The 17,845-nt window shown below is 36.1% G+C and overlaps 1 protein-coding gene and 2 pseudogenes across 1 annotated transcript in view; 1 reads left to right on the forward strand and 2 right to left on the reverse strand.

The window, feature by feature from the left end:
* Nucleotides 1-17,845, forward strand: part of Arl5b (ARF like GTPase 5B) — a 168,070-nt gene that overhangs the window by 136,536 nt on the left and 13,689 nt on the right. Inside the window, exon 10 of the transcript XR_015449609.1 lies at nucleotides 14,942-16,301. The gene's annotated coding sequence lies outside the window, so the exon portion shown is untranslated. The remainder of the gene's footprint in view (nucleotides 1-14,941; nucleotides 16,302-17,845) is intronic.
* On the reverse strand, nucleotides 9,764-10,416 carry LOC147829072 (ribosomal L1 domain-containing protein 1-like; annotated as a pseudogene).
* Nucleotides 10,725-11,625, reverse strand: LOC147829073 (ribosomal L1 domain-containing protein 1 pseudogene; annotated as a pseudogene).

Raw genomic sequence — 17,845 nt, forward strand, 5'->3', positions numbered from 1 at the left:
AAGAAACAATTCTCCCCTCATTTTAGGAAATCAACATTATGCTAATACTAAAACTGGATAAAGGTAATAGAAGAAAAAAATATGAACATAGATAAAAATTTGTTCAACAAAACAAACTATTAGAAGTCATATCTGGCAGTATGTAGAAAGTGGTTTTATTATAGGCATGGCAGTGTTGGTTCAGCATTGGAAGATCCACCCCTAAAGTCATCATTTTAGCAGAGGAAAGGAAAAAGCGATATGATCCTAGTCAGTAGTTGCATAAAAAGTACTGGACTAAATTCTACAGCTATTCATGGTAAAAGCTATCAGGAGCCTAGAAGTAGAACAGAATCTTCTCAACAGATAAGACATGTACTTCATACTTCCAGCAAAAATCCCTTATATGAAGGGAAAAGATACAATGCTTTCTCCCTAAGGTGAGGAACAAGGGCAGATATGCCTACTCTTCATCTGTCCATTACATTTTGAAACATAGGCCCAAAACAAAATAGTCTGGTAATGAAAAGAAATAATTAGCATAGGATTGGCAAGGTAGAAGTAAAATCTTTATATGCAGATGAAATGATTATCTACAGAGAAAATACTAATAAACCTCTAGGAGCCCCTAAAACTTGTATTTGAATTTAGCAGAATTAGAAAACAGAAGGTATATATAAAACTTCAGGTCTATGTATACTTGCTATAAATGAAGAATTAGATATTAAAATTTAAAAGTTATGTAGGAGTACAAAGGACCTAGAAAAGTAAAAAGAAAAAAAAACAGTGTTGGAACACATTTATTACCTAATTTTAAGACTTCCTCTAAAGTTACAGTAATCAAGGCAGTGTTGGTGTAAGGAAAGACATATAGACCATTGGAATAAAACAGAGAATCTAGAACTAGAACCACACATATATGGTCCACTGAGTTTTGAAAGATTATTTAACATTAACATTTTATAGAACATAAACTAACTCAAGAGCAGAGGAAAAGATAGTATTTTCAGCAAATAATACTAGAACACCTTGTATCTGTATGTAAAAAATTAACCTCAACCCTTTATTTCCATACATAAAAATAACTTGAAGGGATCTATGAACCTAAATAAGAAAGCCTAAAAGTATAAAACTTTAAGAAGAAATTATAAGGGAAAATGTTCATGAATTTAGGGTAGGTAAGAATTTCCTAGGATGCAAAAAACATGATGTAAGAAAAAAATTGATAAATGAGTTTCCATTAAAATTTAGAACTTTAAATGACATTGTTAAGAAAATGAAAAGTAGTCCTTAAACAGACCATACTTGTAATACATATAACTTATGACCAGAATATATAAAGAACACTTACAGCTCATTAATAGACAACCCAATTAAAAAGTAGACACAAGAAGATGATAAATAGCCAGTACAGCACAAGGAAAAGCATGCAACACTAGAATCAGAAAAATACTAATCAGTATAATAACAAGATCATATTAAAAACTCATTAGGGAGATGAAGTTAAAAGTTTTAAAAGAACAAATGTCAGCTTAGGTGTGAACCAGTTAGAACTTTCGAATACTGCTAATGTGAATGTAAAATAATAAAACCATTTTGGAAAACAATATAGAAATTTCTTGTATTACTGTTAAGAACCAACAGTTCTGTTCTTAAGTTTTTATTTAAGAGGAATGAAAACACATGCTCACAATAGATTTGTACATACAAGTTGAATATCCCTTATCTGAAATTCTAGGGACCAGACGTGTTTCGGATTTTGGTTTGAAATCCACTTGATCTGCAAAGAGAATAGCTACTTGTGTTTTTTTTTGGGGGGGGCGGGGAGGGTGGAGTTCCTGTCACATGGAGCATTGTTTTCCACCCTTTAACTTTCAGTCTATGAGTTTCTTTTTGAATTAAGTGTGTTTCTTGTATGCAACATACTGTTGGATCTTGCTTGTTAACCCATTCTGCCAGTCTATTTCTTTTGATTGGTGAATTGAGACCATTAACATTGATGGTTATAACTGATATCTACTGACTTATCTTTGTCATGACTTTTTCTTTTTGTTAGATTCTACCCCTTTGTGTTTAATTTCTTGTCACACCCGATGGATTCATTCTGCTGGGCTTCTTGGGGTTGTGATCCTCATTGTCTATTCCTAGGATATTGTCTAAAAGTTTTTGGAGTGCTGGTTTGGTATTCATGAAGTTCCTAAGGTGCTCTTTCTCATGGAAGTATCTTATTTCTCCATGAATTTTGAAAGATAGTTTTGCAGGGTACATCAATCTGGGTTGGAGGCTGTTTTCCTTTAGGGCCTGAAATACATCACTCCAAGCTCTTCTTGCCTTGAGGGTTTGCATTGGGAAGTCTGCTGTGATTCCGATGGATTTTCCTTTGTATGTGATTTGTTTCTTTTCTCTAACTGCTTGGAGAATTTTGTTCTGTTGGGTTTCTGGAATCTTAACTATTATATGCCTATGTGTAGATTTTTTTTGATCAAGGCTAGTTGGAGTCCTATATGCTTCACTTATCTGTTTGTCAAGTTCTTTTCCCCAGCTTGAGAAGTTTTCTGCCATCACTTCTGTGAACAGTTTTTTTTATGTCATCTGCACTCTCTCCTCTTTCTTCATTGACTCCAATCTGTCTTATGTGATTCTTTTTTGCATCATCTAGCAGCTGCTGGATTGATTTCTCATGATACCTTACAGTTTTAAAGCAATTCTTCTTTTCCTGGTCACTAATTGCGATCTTATCTTGTATAGCTGAAATTCTGTTCTCACATTGGCTCATTCTGCTGCATAAACTTTCAATGGAGCTTTTAATCTCCTGGAAATCTGTTTGCATCTGTTTTATGGATTCCATTTGTTTCCTATGTTGGGATTCAATCATGTTCCTCAGCTCCTCTATTTTTTTAATCTGTGTCTTCTCTAGATTTATGAATCACATCTTGCAGTATAGGCACATTCTCTGTTGTTTTCTGAGAAATTATTTCTGGTTTCATTTTTTTCAGATTCTCTTTTGTTGCTAGTTCAGGGAGTCCACATGGTTGAGTATCAGAGTGTTCCATCTCATTTCCCTTTGGGGTTATTTTAGGTGATCTGGAAGTCTGGTTTTGAGACCCGTTTACTTGTCTTCTCATTTCTCTGGGGGAAGTCCATGCAGCTCAAGTCCTCTGCACTGGCGGTGGTGGTATGGTGGCCCACAAGCCTTCTCCTGGGCACTGGGAGCAGCTCACCTCCTCTGTGCTGGGGGCAGAGGCAAGGTGGTCAGGAAGCCTCCTCCTCGGCCCTGGGATCAGCTCACCTCCTCTTTGCTGGGGGTGGTGGTATGGCAGCCCACAAGCCTCCTCCTGGGTGCTAGGACAGGGCTCAAGTCTTATGTGCTGGGGGTGGTGGTAAGGTGGCCTGGAAGCCTCTTCTCATCAATTATTAAGTTCAATTATCTTCCCTCCATCATCAGCAATTATATAGGTTTTCATAAATTTACACTGCCACAGCAGTCATATTGCCTAACAGCATTTCTGGCAAGTATAAATATCATTGTCAGAGGCAATTTATAGTACAATTCAAACAGACATGCTCCTCAAACAAAGTAACTTTTATTAGTATTGTTTTCCATGAATTGTCTTCCTTGTATTTAATGGGGGGGATTGTGAGATCCTTAATAACTTATATAAATACTACTCTGGAACTTTGAAAATGATTCTATAAACCCATGTGATTAAAGAAAGGCTGGCTTGACATCTTTTCATTTCCTATGCTTGAGAGAGTTGTAGAGAAAAATAGACAATGGTCATTTTTTAAGATTCTATCTATCTTGGCTGGGGATTTAGCTCAGTGGTTTCGCCACCTGCTGTGCAAGCGCAAGGTCCCGAGTTCGATCCCTAGTACCAAAAAAAAAAAAAAAAAAAAAAAGATTCTATCTGTCTTAGGAGATCTTGTGCTATTTGGTATTTTGTGAATATGTAGTGTGTAGAGAATATTTAATATGTAGGAAGACAATGGAAAAGATATTTTTTTTAACTTATTAAACTTTTAAAAGTTAAACAGCATTTTAATGGGGCTGTAATTGTGAGCAAAAAATTTGCCCTATGGGTATTATTTTTCAGGATCAATTACTCACTCTCCAGCCTTGCTCAATGACTGCTCTTAGAGTTCTTACATTTCATACACATTTAGTGGGATAAGCAGAGGGAACAATAGTAAAAGTAGAAATAATCCTTTCCTTCTTTACCTCATTTTTTGCATTCTTCTAGGAATAATTACAAATTGTATTTAAAAGCAGTGTTTTTCCATTGAAAAAAAGATTGGGTTCAAAAACTATAAGTATAAAACTGCATTTTTCTCCAGGAAGAAGACTTAATGTCTACTGTCCTAATATTGCTGAGAACACAGTCTTGGTTAAAAGTTAATAGCAACTACACACATTCTAATGAGTCCTGTGGGTGGGTGGCATTTCCTCTCCAAGCTGAATTCAAATAAAGTTTTATTTTTGGATTTATAATTTTATAATGTTTTTGAATGCTCATCTTTTAATGAATATTATTAAGAAAGGCATAAATGACAAAACAGGCAATTAAATCCATTTTAAGGGGAAATACCACATATTTCACTCAAGAAGGATTTTATTTGATTTAAATTGACTCATGAAGACTCAAAGCAATTTTATTTTTGAATGTACTCACCTTATATACCTTATAATTATATAAACCTTATACTCACCTTAGTATAGACACTTCACATGTTAGAGAAATTTACCTTTTTGGCTTATCAGGTACATGAGCAATGTTGGAAAGCAGGAATTGCATGGTTCCTCCATCTATATATCTTACATCTGCACAGTCAAACAATAACCACTTAGTTTTAATTTCCATCTCATGTTGAACAAAAATTAGATTTCATTAAGAAGTGAGCTATGAACACTGAACAAATTATTAAAGGAAATTTGAAAAAAATATTTTCTATAATGCATTAGGAATTAGATAAAAATGGAGAGGATATTAGAGAACTCCTGTTAGAAGTGTTGGACTGAAACAGGCTGAAATGTCCTGCCATTAAAACCAAACTTTACTGAGTTATGATTGGCATAAAGCTGTAAATATTTAATGTATAGCATGCATTTGGGTGTAAGCCTGCAAGGGTGAAAGTATCATTCTCTCTCCCCTCCTCCTTTCCCTCTCTCCTTCTCCTTCCCTCTTTCCTTTTTTCTTCTTTCCCTTCCTGTTTTTCATACCTCCTTTTTTCTTTGTTATAGGAACAGTTAATATCTACATTCTTAGCAAAATTTCAAGTATTTAACGCAATTTTCCTACCTTAACCGCTGTGCTGTATAGCAGATCCTAGGATTTACTGAAATCCTAGAACTGAAACTTTGTATTCTCTGACGAAGTGTCCCCTGCCCCCTGGCGATCACTTTCTCTGCTTCTGCAAGCTTAACTATTTTAGTATTTAATATTTAATGTTTTGTTAATAATTTTAATCTATGTTCATCAGGGATTAAAGTTTTTTGTTATTACAGTCATTCTATTTTTCCCTTTATATCTGTGAACGTTTGCTTTATGTATTAAGTGTTCTCATATAGAGTGCATATATATTTAAATTGTAATATTTTCCTGTTGAATGGAGTCTTTTGTCATTATATAATAAGCTTCTTTGTCTTTTTGGAGAAGTTTTGACTTAAATTTTATTTTTGTAATATAAATATAGACATCTCTACTTTTGGCTACTGCTTGCATGGCATATCTTTTCATACCTTTTCACTTTAATATATATATATATATATATATATATATATATCCTTAAATGTAAAGTAAGTCTCTTGTAGAGAGCATAAATTTGGGTCCTTTAAAAAAATAACACATCCAGACATTCTATGGGTATTAATTGGAGAATTTAGTTAATTTATATGTGTGTGGGTCAGCTTTTCATTACTGAAATACCTGGAGCATTCTGTTCGTGATGAGTGAAGACAGCTTTCCATTGCTATAATGAAATACTCGAGTGATTGACTTATAAAGTGTAAAGGTTCATTAGTCACAGTTTAGGAGGTTGCACTCCTGATTAATTGGACCTGTTCCTGTGGGCCTATGGAGAAGTGGCACCTCATGACAGGACCACATGGAGCAAAACCACTTTATATCACAAGTCAGATATCAAAAAAATATAAGTAGGAGCCTAGGGTCCCACAATCCCCTTTGAGGATGTGTCCAACATGACCTAGGACATCTCCCAAGGGCGCATCTCCCAAGGGTGCCACAGCCTCCCGGTAGCACCACCCTGGGGGATCAAACATGTGACAAATGGGCCTCTGGTCCATTCAACATCCAAACTGTAGCAATCTATGAGGATCACTTGGTGCCATTTGTTAATTGTTTTCTAGTTTTACTCTCTTTACCTCTCTTACCATCTTCTTTTTTGCATTTGATGGTTTGATTCTTTTTTTATCTTTTGCGTATCTGCTATTATCATTTCAAACAGGCAAAAATAGCATGACAGAAATATATTTACATATATCAGCTATAGGTGTGAATAGAAATTGATTTAAATCCATTAGAGAAAATAATGGTACAAACCATGATTTATTGATTCATTATCTTCACATCTGATGATTCTGAAATTGCAACACGTCTTCTAACATGTATAGATAACACTTGTGATGCAGTTACCACTATGCTGTATCATACAAATTCTTAGCATTCCTAATGGCACAGTTAGGCAACAGCAACCCCTCTTGATTATTTAGATGACATACCATTAAGATTAAAGAAATATCTAAGTCTTAGCTGTTGGAAAACCTTATCTTGACATCCTCAGGTAAGACCAAGCAGGCATTGGCATCAAATCTCATAGAATGAGTGTCAGCAGCTTGGAGGGAAATTCTATAAAACAAGAATGAGCTCTGCAGTGAATGCTGTATCATCAATGGTCTTGGTGGCCCACAGAGACTGTATGGAAAAATGTGACTGTCAGTAGCTCTCAGGAAGACAGGACTCAGGAGCATGACATTGTGAATGTGAAGTTTTGTGACAAATACTTTTACCATTTATTTTGCTTATATATTTCCTTTGTGAAGCATTCATATGATTGTTATCCATTAAAAATCAATTTCTAAACATTGTATTTGTAAAGGAGTTGTTTCAGTAAATGTATAATTATAGGTAATAAAACCTTATTTGTTTTTATACATTACGTTTATATATACAGAGACTGCCAAAAAATGTATACATCAGGAAAAGAAAAACTTGCATAAATATTTTAATACTAAATTTATTGAAACATCACGGGATTAATACAAGTTACCTTTGGCTTGTACAATTACTAGAAGTGCTCCAAGTGGTGGCCATTGGCTTCCAGACATTTATTAGTCTGGCAAACTGCGGAAGTGTGTATCCATTTTTTTGGGCAGACTCTGTATTTGTTTATTTGTAATATACATTGTACTTATTACTACACACATTTATACTGTAGGGATAGAATAAGGTGATCCCTTTCCTGACTATCACAGAGGATCATGGCTAACATTCCTGTAACAAAAAACTGACTAACATGAGAAAAATGAAACTTATTTGATCATAGTTTTACCTGATATGGGAGCCTTCGGAATGAAGCTCCAAAGACTGGGAGCGACCAGTCCATTTTTACACATAGGGTTAATGAAGCATAGACAGTGTGAAGAAATGCGATTGAACAAAAAGGTATCAGCTAAAAGTAAGAGTCAGCGGGAGCTTAGCAGGGCCTGTGTGTTTAGTTCTTCTTGGGCTCTCTGTGTGGCTTCCTTTTGATTATGGGACAGAACATGTTGTGGAATGGGAGTCTAATGATGTATAAGATAGGTCAGGGAATTTCATTATGGCTAACTCTTACCCTAAGAGAGAGGGGAAAGTTAGTGTGGTATTTCTAGGGTTTATGGCTGGCTTTGGGAAAAAGGAATTGCAGTTTCTATTATCGAAGTTGGTAAAGAGGAATTCTTGTTTCTATCCCTTGCCTCAGGGAAGAATGAGAGGTGAGAGACAGGAGGGCAGGAAAAGATCAGGGAGAAATTTAAATTCTAAGACTGCTTTACTGCCTTCATAATTGATAGATTATTATAACTTATGCACAAAGATTCTAAAATAGCAAATAACTACTTGTAATAAACTAACCATTCAATAAAATGCATCAGCAAATATCCTCTTTTTAATATAAACCTTTGCACCTTTTTCATTAAAAATGTGAAATTTTTTATTCAATATAAACCAGGCATGTATGACTGGATCACTTGTCTCAATTATTCTACATTAAATATCCTCCAACTTTGAAATTTACATTGGAAAACTAAATTTCAGTTCTGAGTATGTGAGGCTTGCATTAGTGAGTGTTTCACTCTAGCTTCATAGGAATCTAGGTAACTAAAGGTCTACTGTTCCTACTTTTATTGTAAGAAACCATACACATAGCCATAGTACATTTTGAACTATATTGACAAGCTATGGTTCTAAGATAATCATATGTATAAAACATATTGTATTAGTCACTTACCTGACACTAGGACAAACTATCTGACACCCAACACCTGAAATTTAAAGGACTTATGGATTTAGCAGGGTCTGTCTGTGATTGCTGGCTTCAAAGCAAAAATGGCACAGTGGAAGGGGCATGGTGGATAAAAGCTGTTCAACTCATGGCAAACCAAGAAATAGAGAGGAGGGGCCAGGGACAAGAACACACTCTTCCAGATCATGTACCTGGGATCCACAACTTCTGACCAGGTCTCATCTTCTGATAGCACATTTGAGTATGAACTCATCAATTTATCAATCTGTTCCCATGATCCAATCACTCTTCTAGAGCCCTACTTCTGAAATTACTGGACTTTGGGGGGACATTTTAGATCTAAACAATAACTATATATAGAAAAAGCCAGGATTTTTTTTCTTGAAGGTGATCTTTTCCTTTATGAATTTCTGTGACCTCTATATCCTATTTGATCTTAAGATTTTATGGGCTGGTAGATGCACTTGAAAATGTCACTCACATGCTTCATTAGGTAGACAAGTGTTTGAAAAGGGATGATAATTAAGTAACTGTGTTGGAAAGTCCTATGAAATACATATGTCTAACACAAATCATGTGCAAGACTGAGAATATGATGTAGAAAGGGGCTGGAGACAGTGGAGTGTCAGAAAAGAGAATGTAATCCAAACCATAACATGCTGGTTAGTCACAACTTTTTCTGAAAAAAGGAAAAGCTATATTCAGGTGAAAAGTCTTGGGTCCATCTATATAAGTAAAAAGGATCTGAATTTCATTACCTCCAAGTTACCCTCCAGCCACCTTTTAATTTTTTCCTTGGAAGCAAATGTTATACTTTAATAATAAAAATCACAGACGTGGAGAAGCACTCATTGTCCCTGTACAACACTCTCCAATACACGGAAGAACAACTGGAAAATAGACTCGACTTTAACCACTGTTTCTTGTAACCAGATACACATCAGAATTACCTGTGGAGATTTTATATATATATATATATATATATATATATAAAAATTTTAAATCCAGGGCTGGGGATTTAGCTCAGTGGTTCCACTGCCTGCCTTGCAAGAGCAAGGTCCTGAGTTTGATCCCTGGTACCAAAAATAAAAATCAATCAATCAATCAATCAATCAATCAATCAATCCAGGCCTTACTTTTGAAGAAGGTTGCAATGGTAGATCAGGATTCAAGCATTTTTATTGAACTGATTTATTTTTAGTGGTGCAAAGGGCTGAGCCTAGGGCATTGTGCATGCAGAGCAAGCTACACCCTCAGTTGAGTATTTTCAAACAGCCCTTAGGTAACTCTGCTGTTTCCTTCTGGTTGAGTCACTGATTTTAGGTTGACTGGGGCACTTCGGGTTGTTAGTGATTGTTTGGGGTGGGGGGGTGCAGGGAGATTTCCTTGCATATTTATTGGCAATAGTGAAAACCTTGGCCTCTGGCTTTTTTGGAGTCTGTCTCAGATTTTTCTTCCAGAGCGAGGACTCTCTTTCTTTCTTCTTTTGTCCCATTTTGGCTTCGCTGGACCTGCAGCTGGGGTCTCACAAGCCGGCAGGGCCTTTCTCTTGTGCCCTGAGATGTGTTGGGATTGGGATGCTTTTTTGGAGACTTCTTCCCCGGGTCACGTTTTTACCACTTAACATTTTCTTTCACCAGAGTCTCATCTATTGGTACCAGTTGTGGAATTTCATCATCAGATTCATTTATCACTTTAGATTAGGTTTTTGCTTTGCCAGTGTTTTTCTTTCAGGACTCATGGCTCTTTCCTGAAGCACTTTTGGTTTTAGGTACCATGCTACCTTTCGTGAGAACTGACACGGCCTTCTTAGCTTCTTGCTTTAACTTTTTGCTTTCCTTCTTCAACTTGTGTTTTTAACAACATTTTTCCTTTCTCTCTTTTCTTAGTCTCTTTTTCTTTCAGTTTATGTGTGCACATTTTGTTAGTTTTGTTGTGGAATTTCAAGAGGCAGTCAGGAGGACTTTATTTCAGGTTTTAGGTAAACACAGGCTCAATGGACTCCTGTCCAAAGAAAGACCACTGAACAAAGAAAAGTTCTAGCTTTTATACATTCGATATAAGGGGATGTGGCGGGGGTCTTTCTAGTGATGTAGCAAGTGAGTTTACGAGAACTGGACAAGGGCAGACAGTTTTGTAATTTAGGCTTGTAAGAAGACAGAGCCCTATGAATCCCATAATAGCAGTGTATCATCAACTTTGTTTACAGGACATAGTTGTTAATATTATCAGAGGCATAGCGACAGGGGAGAGGGGGATGACCCAAGGCAGGGGAACTGCCCAAGGCTGAGAAGAACTTGTTTTTCTTTAAGTCCTGCTTCAGTTTCAGCCCAACAAGTGATAAATGAGGAAAAGACAGGAAGGGAAACTTACTTCTCAGTTTTCATGAATAGGAGTTTCACATTTGGCTACTTCTTGGCAATTTTTCTGAAAGACTTTCCACTGCAGCAACGATGTTTTCAATGATGTTTTGAATCTGTATTCCACTGTGACAATACATATAGCAATGCAAGAACTACTTTTGGAGATGTTTAAGACAGACCTGCCTAGGGAGTTGTTGATCTCTTTCAATAAATTCTTGGCCAGAGCATTGACAGATACTGGAACTTTCTTTCTTTGATAGATATGTCTTCCAGTGTATAGGGATAAAAACCACCTAATTCTTTCATCAGTAAGGAAGAAGTCAAAACTACCCAGGAGGTGGATCTTGACTCCATAGGTTGTATATTCCATTTTTAAAGTTCAAAAGGGGATAATTCAAGAGATTGTTTTATTTCCATGCTTGTGCAAAACTTTTCTATGGAAACATTCTGTTTGTTCAGTTGACTGGAGTTCATCCTTGGTAAATAAACAGATTTCTGACAAATCTAATTAAATACTATGAGGCAAGGAATATCTGACCCTCAGTTCCTTTTCTGGAATTTTCCATAGTTCTACCATTACAAAGAAATTTTCATTCTCATTCAAAAGCAATTCATTATTATTCTTCCTGGACTTAGAATGTGTCAACAAATCTTCCACTGGCTTTCCAATCCGCTCTTTGTCCAGCTGCTCCAGTGAGCTTAGCTCCCCTGGAGTTGAGGTGGACAGGACAAAGGCAGAGCTGATTTTTTGTGCCCCAGCCACCATTTTGTATGAAATTTGGCTAATTTGCATTTTCATCTATTTTAACTTCTATGTCTTTCTTACCAACATTTCAAATGTCTACTTTCTACTTTTTCTTTGAAAAAATAAATGTGTGTGTGTGTTACATGAGCATGTGCTTGCTTGTTAGACTTCTATTGTGTGATTTCTTGTTTTGAAAGGTAGAATGACATAATTATTTAAGTCTTCTTATCCAGATTAATCATATGGAGTCACAGAAAGTACATACCTCTCTAAAACTATTGAAAAAAATGAAATAAAATTTTATCTCACTTCAATATCCTAACTTTACTTATTTAGCTAATTCTTCCTAAATGACAATTATCCTGTCTAATGTGAAGAAAAAAATGAGAGAACACATTTAATTCATGGTGATTTGCCAGTCCAGCCTCTTTTCAATAGTCAAGTTATGTTCCTCTAACTAAAAATTCCTGATTGAATATCTAATGGTCTATGAAGATTGCTGAAACAGGTAGTTTAAAATTATCAGACATAATTGATTTCAAGTATGTCCTTCTCAGTGGAATAATCATATTCTGTCATTTCCAATACCATGGTTCTCCATTTTTCCAATGGATCAGAACCCCCTTGTTGAAGCAGATTTTTTTGGGCTCACCTCTCGAGTGTATGATTCATTGAATGAGGAATGGGGCAGATACTCTGCATTTCTAATAAGTTCCCAGAGGATAGTGATGCTCTGGTCTGGGCCACACTTTAAGAATCACTATTCTAAGCAATCAGATCATCTATAAAACAATTTACATTTCTCTTTTCATGCTTAGGAATGTTGATTGCTTCTTCTCTAATTGTGTTACCCGAAAGATTATTTTTCCCTTGCTGAGAATTAGCAGATAGGTAGGGGACAGTTTTGCTGCTTCAAGGCTAATGTTCAGAATACAAATAAAATCAGAACACATCTCTCTCATGTAGGGAAAGCTTTCAGCTTTGTTTCAAATGCCTTTCTATGTTGTATATCTTTGTATTTCTTGATTGCTGTCAATTGGTGATCCGCGTTAATATAAATGCAACTACAAAAAGTAAGCCTTAGTACAGGCACAACAACAGATGCCATTTTAATCCACATATCATGCCAAAAAATTAAATATTTTCACTTTTTTTTCTATGTTTTGTCAAAATGTTTCAGAGGAATTTCCCCTCTGACTTCCCAGGAATGCTTTTCCATTTCCTTAGGACGTTGTATCAGATAATTTTTGTTAACAAACAAACAAACAAACAAACACCTTAGTGAATTTCTGTAGTGATTGCTGCTTCTTTTATCATTGCAGGCTTCAGATGCTTGGAGGACAGATTTCACACTACAGTGAAAATGATGGAGTGAAGTGTGTATATTTGGCCTCAAGTGATAAATGTACTCTTACCGCTGCTGTAGGCCACAGACATCTCTTGTCATATAAAGATGGATAAAAAACATCCAATTTAAAAAGATGTTTTTAATCCACTCTTCAGTAGTCTAATCTTTACAAACCTTACAAATTACAGTTTACATGGTCAGCAAAACTTTGGAATTCCCCAGGTGATAATATTTCTTTCTGTGTAGAACTTTAAATAATCACAACATTAAAATCATTTGTTAAGGAGAAATAAGATATATTTCCTGCCATCTCAAATCCTTATCTTTCTAATAGGCTCAGGCTTAGGTAAATCCAAATGATTAGAAGTTTGGATTTACTGCAGAGGTATTTTTACAGGTTGCCCGTGGCATATTACAAAATGGCTCCATATCTCTTCCATCACTGACTATAGGCATACTGCCTTATATTTTGACTTTTCCAACTCCTCTTGTCAATGGGTAGGGCTTATTTGTTGATTGTTTTTGACTCAGAACTTGCCCACATAACACTGGGCAATGGGGCAAATATGTCACAAGCATTAAGATTGAAAAATGCTGTGTGATGGGTCTTGCCGTCTCGCTGCATTTGGAGCCCCAAGTACACCATGGGAATGAACATAGGCTATGCTGATGGAGGATCTGAGACTATACATGTGGAAAGGAATTGAAGCAGCTTGGTGATACTGATCCAAATAGGCGCCATGAACATTAGACCATGCTAGACCACAGGTTGACAAACCATAGCCTGAGGGTTGAATTCAGCCCACCACCTGCTTGTAAAAATAAGGCTTCACAACTACACTTCCTAGTTTATGTATTTTCTATTGCTGCCGTTGTGTCACAACAGCAGAGTTGAATTGCCACAAAAGAAATTAATAGTCTTTTACAGGAAAATTTTGCTGACCTTTAACCTCTATTACATGGTTCCATGTAAGTTAACCCAGATCAGAAAATACATCCAGCCAGTGAACAAAATCATGGCAAATAATACATGCCTTTTGTTTTGAGATGCTAGATTTTTGGATAGTTTTTTACACAGCATAAACTGATACTAACTGAAACTGATAATTAACTCCATTCCTGCCACTTCAATCCCGTCTGTCTGTCTGTCTGTCTCTCTGATTTGTTGAGATAGGATCTCACTTTGAAGTTCAGACTGGATGTAAACTCACTATATAGCCTAAACTGGCCCCAAATTCACAGTGACCCTTCTGTTTCAGCCTCCTGAGTGCTGGAAATACAGGCATTTTTCACAGCTCACCTTTCTTAATAATGCTTTTTCTGTGGTGCTCTTAATTTTGAAATTTGGCCATCAGTTCAGTGAATATTTGAGGTGGAATAATCCTGAAACCACTTAATCAAATCATGGACAAAAAAAAAAACAACCCAAAGAGAGTAACTTAAGGGTGCACAGATAGTTGTTTCTGTGAACTGGCCATAGACTTTTTACTTGTGAAACTGAAACTTTTCTTTCTTTTCAATTGGACTGTAAAAATCCCTCATTGTATTACTCCAGAAAGCAGCTCAACATTTGTTCAGTTACCATTAGGGCAATTTGAACTCCATATTGTTTTTCCTAATAAGGTATATAGAATAAAGTATATGGATGTAACAACTTGAAGTTACCAGAAGTTCTGCTAAAAGGTTGTTGAGAAGATTGTTTGAGAGACCTGAAGTTTATCTCTGATCACAGCTGAGGGTCACAGCAAATATGCGTATATATAAATATATATATTTTATAATATATTTTATATATTCTATATTTCCCCCAGCAAATCTATCTTTCCCAGTTTCTTGAAATATTTCTTACAACCTTCAGTAAATTCTTTTATTAATTGGAAAAATTCATTAAGTGGGTTGTGTTACTGTTTTCCTATACTTTTTTAGTGGGAATTGTATGGCCTATGTTTGCAATGCAAACTGCCACAGGTCTGGTCTCTTTTGTTTCAGCACTCACGCGATGGACAGTTCCCCTGGCGCCTCAGGCTCCAGCATTGAGTGCATCTTTGGCGTCTCTCTGTTTTTCTAAACCAAGCAAATGCAACATCGAAGTTCAAAGAGACATTGTACACTGGGTGCAAATCCTGAACCAGCAGAAGATGAGAATCGGTGGGCGAATGACCCTGAATCCGTTTGTGAGGTCAATTCTGGGTCTCCTCAGAGGTTTGCACATAGGACCCAGCAGACTGTTCAACAGCTCCTGTGAATGCTTTTAATGGTTTAAATACTGTACTTATTATCCCTTTCTTTATACCCTCAGTTTTACTCCATAGGATCATCTTTCAAATAAACCACCAGCACCTACAACCTTGTCCCGGGCTCCACTTCTAGGATGAACTCAAACTAAGACAAGTTATGGAGTTAGGGTTTCTCAGGAAAGGTTGTATTTAGAGACAAGTACCCTCCTTATTAGAAATATTAATGTGCTGGAAGCCTCAAAGTTCCAGCCTGCTTCACTGACAGTGATCTAGTGAAATTTACATAGCTGCTTCTTATTTCTATAATCAGAAAAAGATTAAATAGGTCTCATTTTTCTGGAAATACAGAATTGTACGATTCCTATTTCTGTATGAGAACTCGTTTCTTTTCTCCTTGATCCACAAATTAAAGTTACAGCTATAGGACAACCATATTAATTTTTTAAACGCAGTAACATTTTGACTAAATCTTCTAAGAAGTAATTATCCTGTTTTCATTAATGCTAATATATTATTGCAGAAACATTTTTTTTTAAACACAACTAAAAAGCCCAAGAATGTCAAGGGCTGGTAAAACCATGTGGTAGATTAACTGATGGTCAGTTTAAGTGGGAATGCCCAGCTGAACTGAGTCAGCATGGTTCTGGCCATGGAGACCCCACCTGAGGATTGTCATCAGAACAGAAATCAAAGGAGAACAGGAGGGGAGGATTTGCTGCTGATTCTCCTTGGAAGGTCCTTACTCCAGAATGATGGTGCTTCTGCTATGGTTCACCTATGGGGGCTGCCAGAGACCCCAGAAAGCATCTCATCTCCTGCCCCCTTCCTACCCTCTGGAAGAGCAGAGGCTGCTGAGCTTTGGCTGCTGTTCCCCTCAGAGGAGCTCTATCCTGGGTGTCATCTCCTGGCTCTCAGTCATCTCCAGACTCTTTGGCCTTCACCACCAGCCTCTGGGCTTTCCCGGGCAGACCCTCAGTCTTCCCTCAAAGACTCCTCGGCTTTCTGATGCAGACTCAAGAGGACATTGCTGTGGGACCCAGACCCTCAGCTGGATTCTTCAGATCTCCAGTGTACGGACAAGTCTCTTGCACTCTTCTGCACTTGACTTTCAGGTGAATATTATACAATAATCCTATGAATTACGTATCCTGTATTAAATTTATCCCCTTGCAAACCCTGACTACCACAAAACATATGGCAAATGTAGTGAAGGGATGAACAATGGCGTAGTTATGAAGCTTCTTTAAATATCAATAATAGGTCATTGATGATAATTTAATTATCAAAACACATATATATTGTGAAATTAATCTCAAGACTTTGAAACTTGATTTTATATATTAGCATGAAATTAACATAAGCTACTTTGAGACCTTTATGAAACATAACACTACGGTGATACACTATACTACATTATTCACTTTTGGCTCCAAAGTTTTAATGTCCAATAAACCACATTGTAATTTTAATGTGATAAAATTTCTGGAACACAATTGTATGAAAAGTGGTGTATTTGTAAAAGTCTAATGAAAAGTGGGGGATTTGTAAGTCAGATGGCCTATGGAAGTAATTAAAAATCAGGACCTGATTTGAAACGTATTATTTATTAAAATTTATAGGGCTGTGCTGTATTTCAGATATATTTAAAACAAGGGAATTTTGATGGAAATTTGTCATCTTTAATGATATACAAAAATAGAAGAGAAATATTCTTCTGTTTTTCCACTAAACATTGTGTTTTTAAGAAAATACATACCTCGAGGTTTGTATTTTAAGATGCCTAAGAAGTATAGATAATAAAAAACCAACCAAGTTTACTTACATAATACAAAGGATTAATTCACTAATGCACCATAAAATTCCAGAGCAGTTCAAGTTTCAGGAAGTGTTTGCATAGCAAAACATTGCTACATTCTTTTTTTCCTGGTTATAAACCTCTGCCCTCCTGTTGCACCAATGTTGTGCTAATCTACCTGGCTGAAAGAAAATTTCCAGTAGCAGCTACATGCTTCCTCCTGTGCATAGAGGGAAAAGGATGGATGCTTGTGAACTTGGTAGTTGAGGTCATACTTTTCAAAATGAAAGCTCAGGCAAAGAAGAGAATGTCGATTTTATGTGATAATTGACTAATATCACATAATTGACATCTAGGTGAGAAATTCTATGATAATTATTAGAGATATGGCAATGAAAATTAAAATATCCTGGAGAGCAGAGTACAAGTATCCTATCCCTGTGATACAAGCAGGGCTTAGAACTTGTGGTACATGTTTACGGATTCACCAAATCCATCCTGTTAAAAGTTCTTTAAGCTCTTACAGTCACTATATGATTTTGGTCTACTTGATGAAAATTTGAGATGTACGAAGAGTCTCCTCTGGTTCCTGTGTTTTCATTAGTTTCTCTTTAATTTTCTAATAGCTTTAATGTCATATACATAGTAATTCTATGTTAAAGGGTAAATTTTAGAGTGCTATATCTTTGGATTGAAAAATATCCTCTGTTAAAAAAAATTACTTTTTGGGGGTCATTTAGATTCTTTCTCTTGAATTCTAATAGAGTTTTATGGGCTATTAAACTTCAGATGCTATATTCCTCCATCTTTGCATTATAGAATATTTTTGTTTTGTTATCCTTTAAGAATTTTTTTCCATTG

This window comes from Heterocephalus glaber, unplaced genomic scaffold, assembly GCF_053883595.1.
Source record: "Heterocephalus glaber isolate CG9 unplaced genomic scaffold, H.glaber_assembly_v1.0 deba00000768, whole genome shotgun sequence".
Classification (NCBI taxonomy): domain Eukaryota; kingdom Metazoa; phylum Chordata; class Mammalia; order Rodentia; family Bathyergidae; genus Heterocephalus; species Heterocephalus glaber.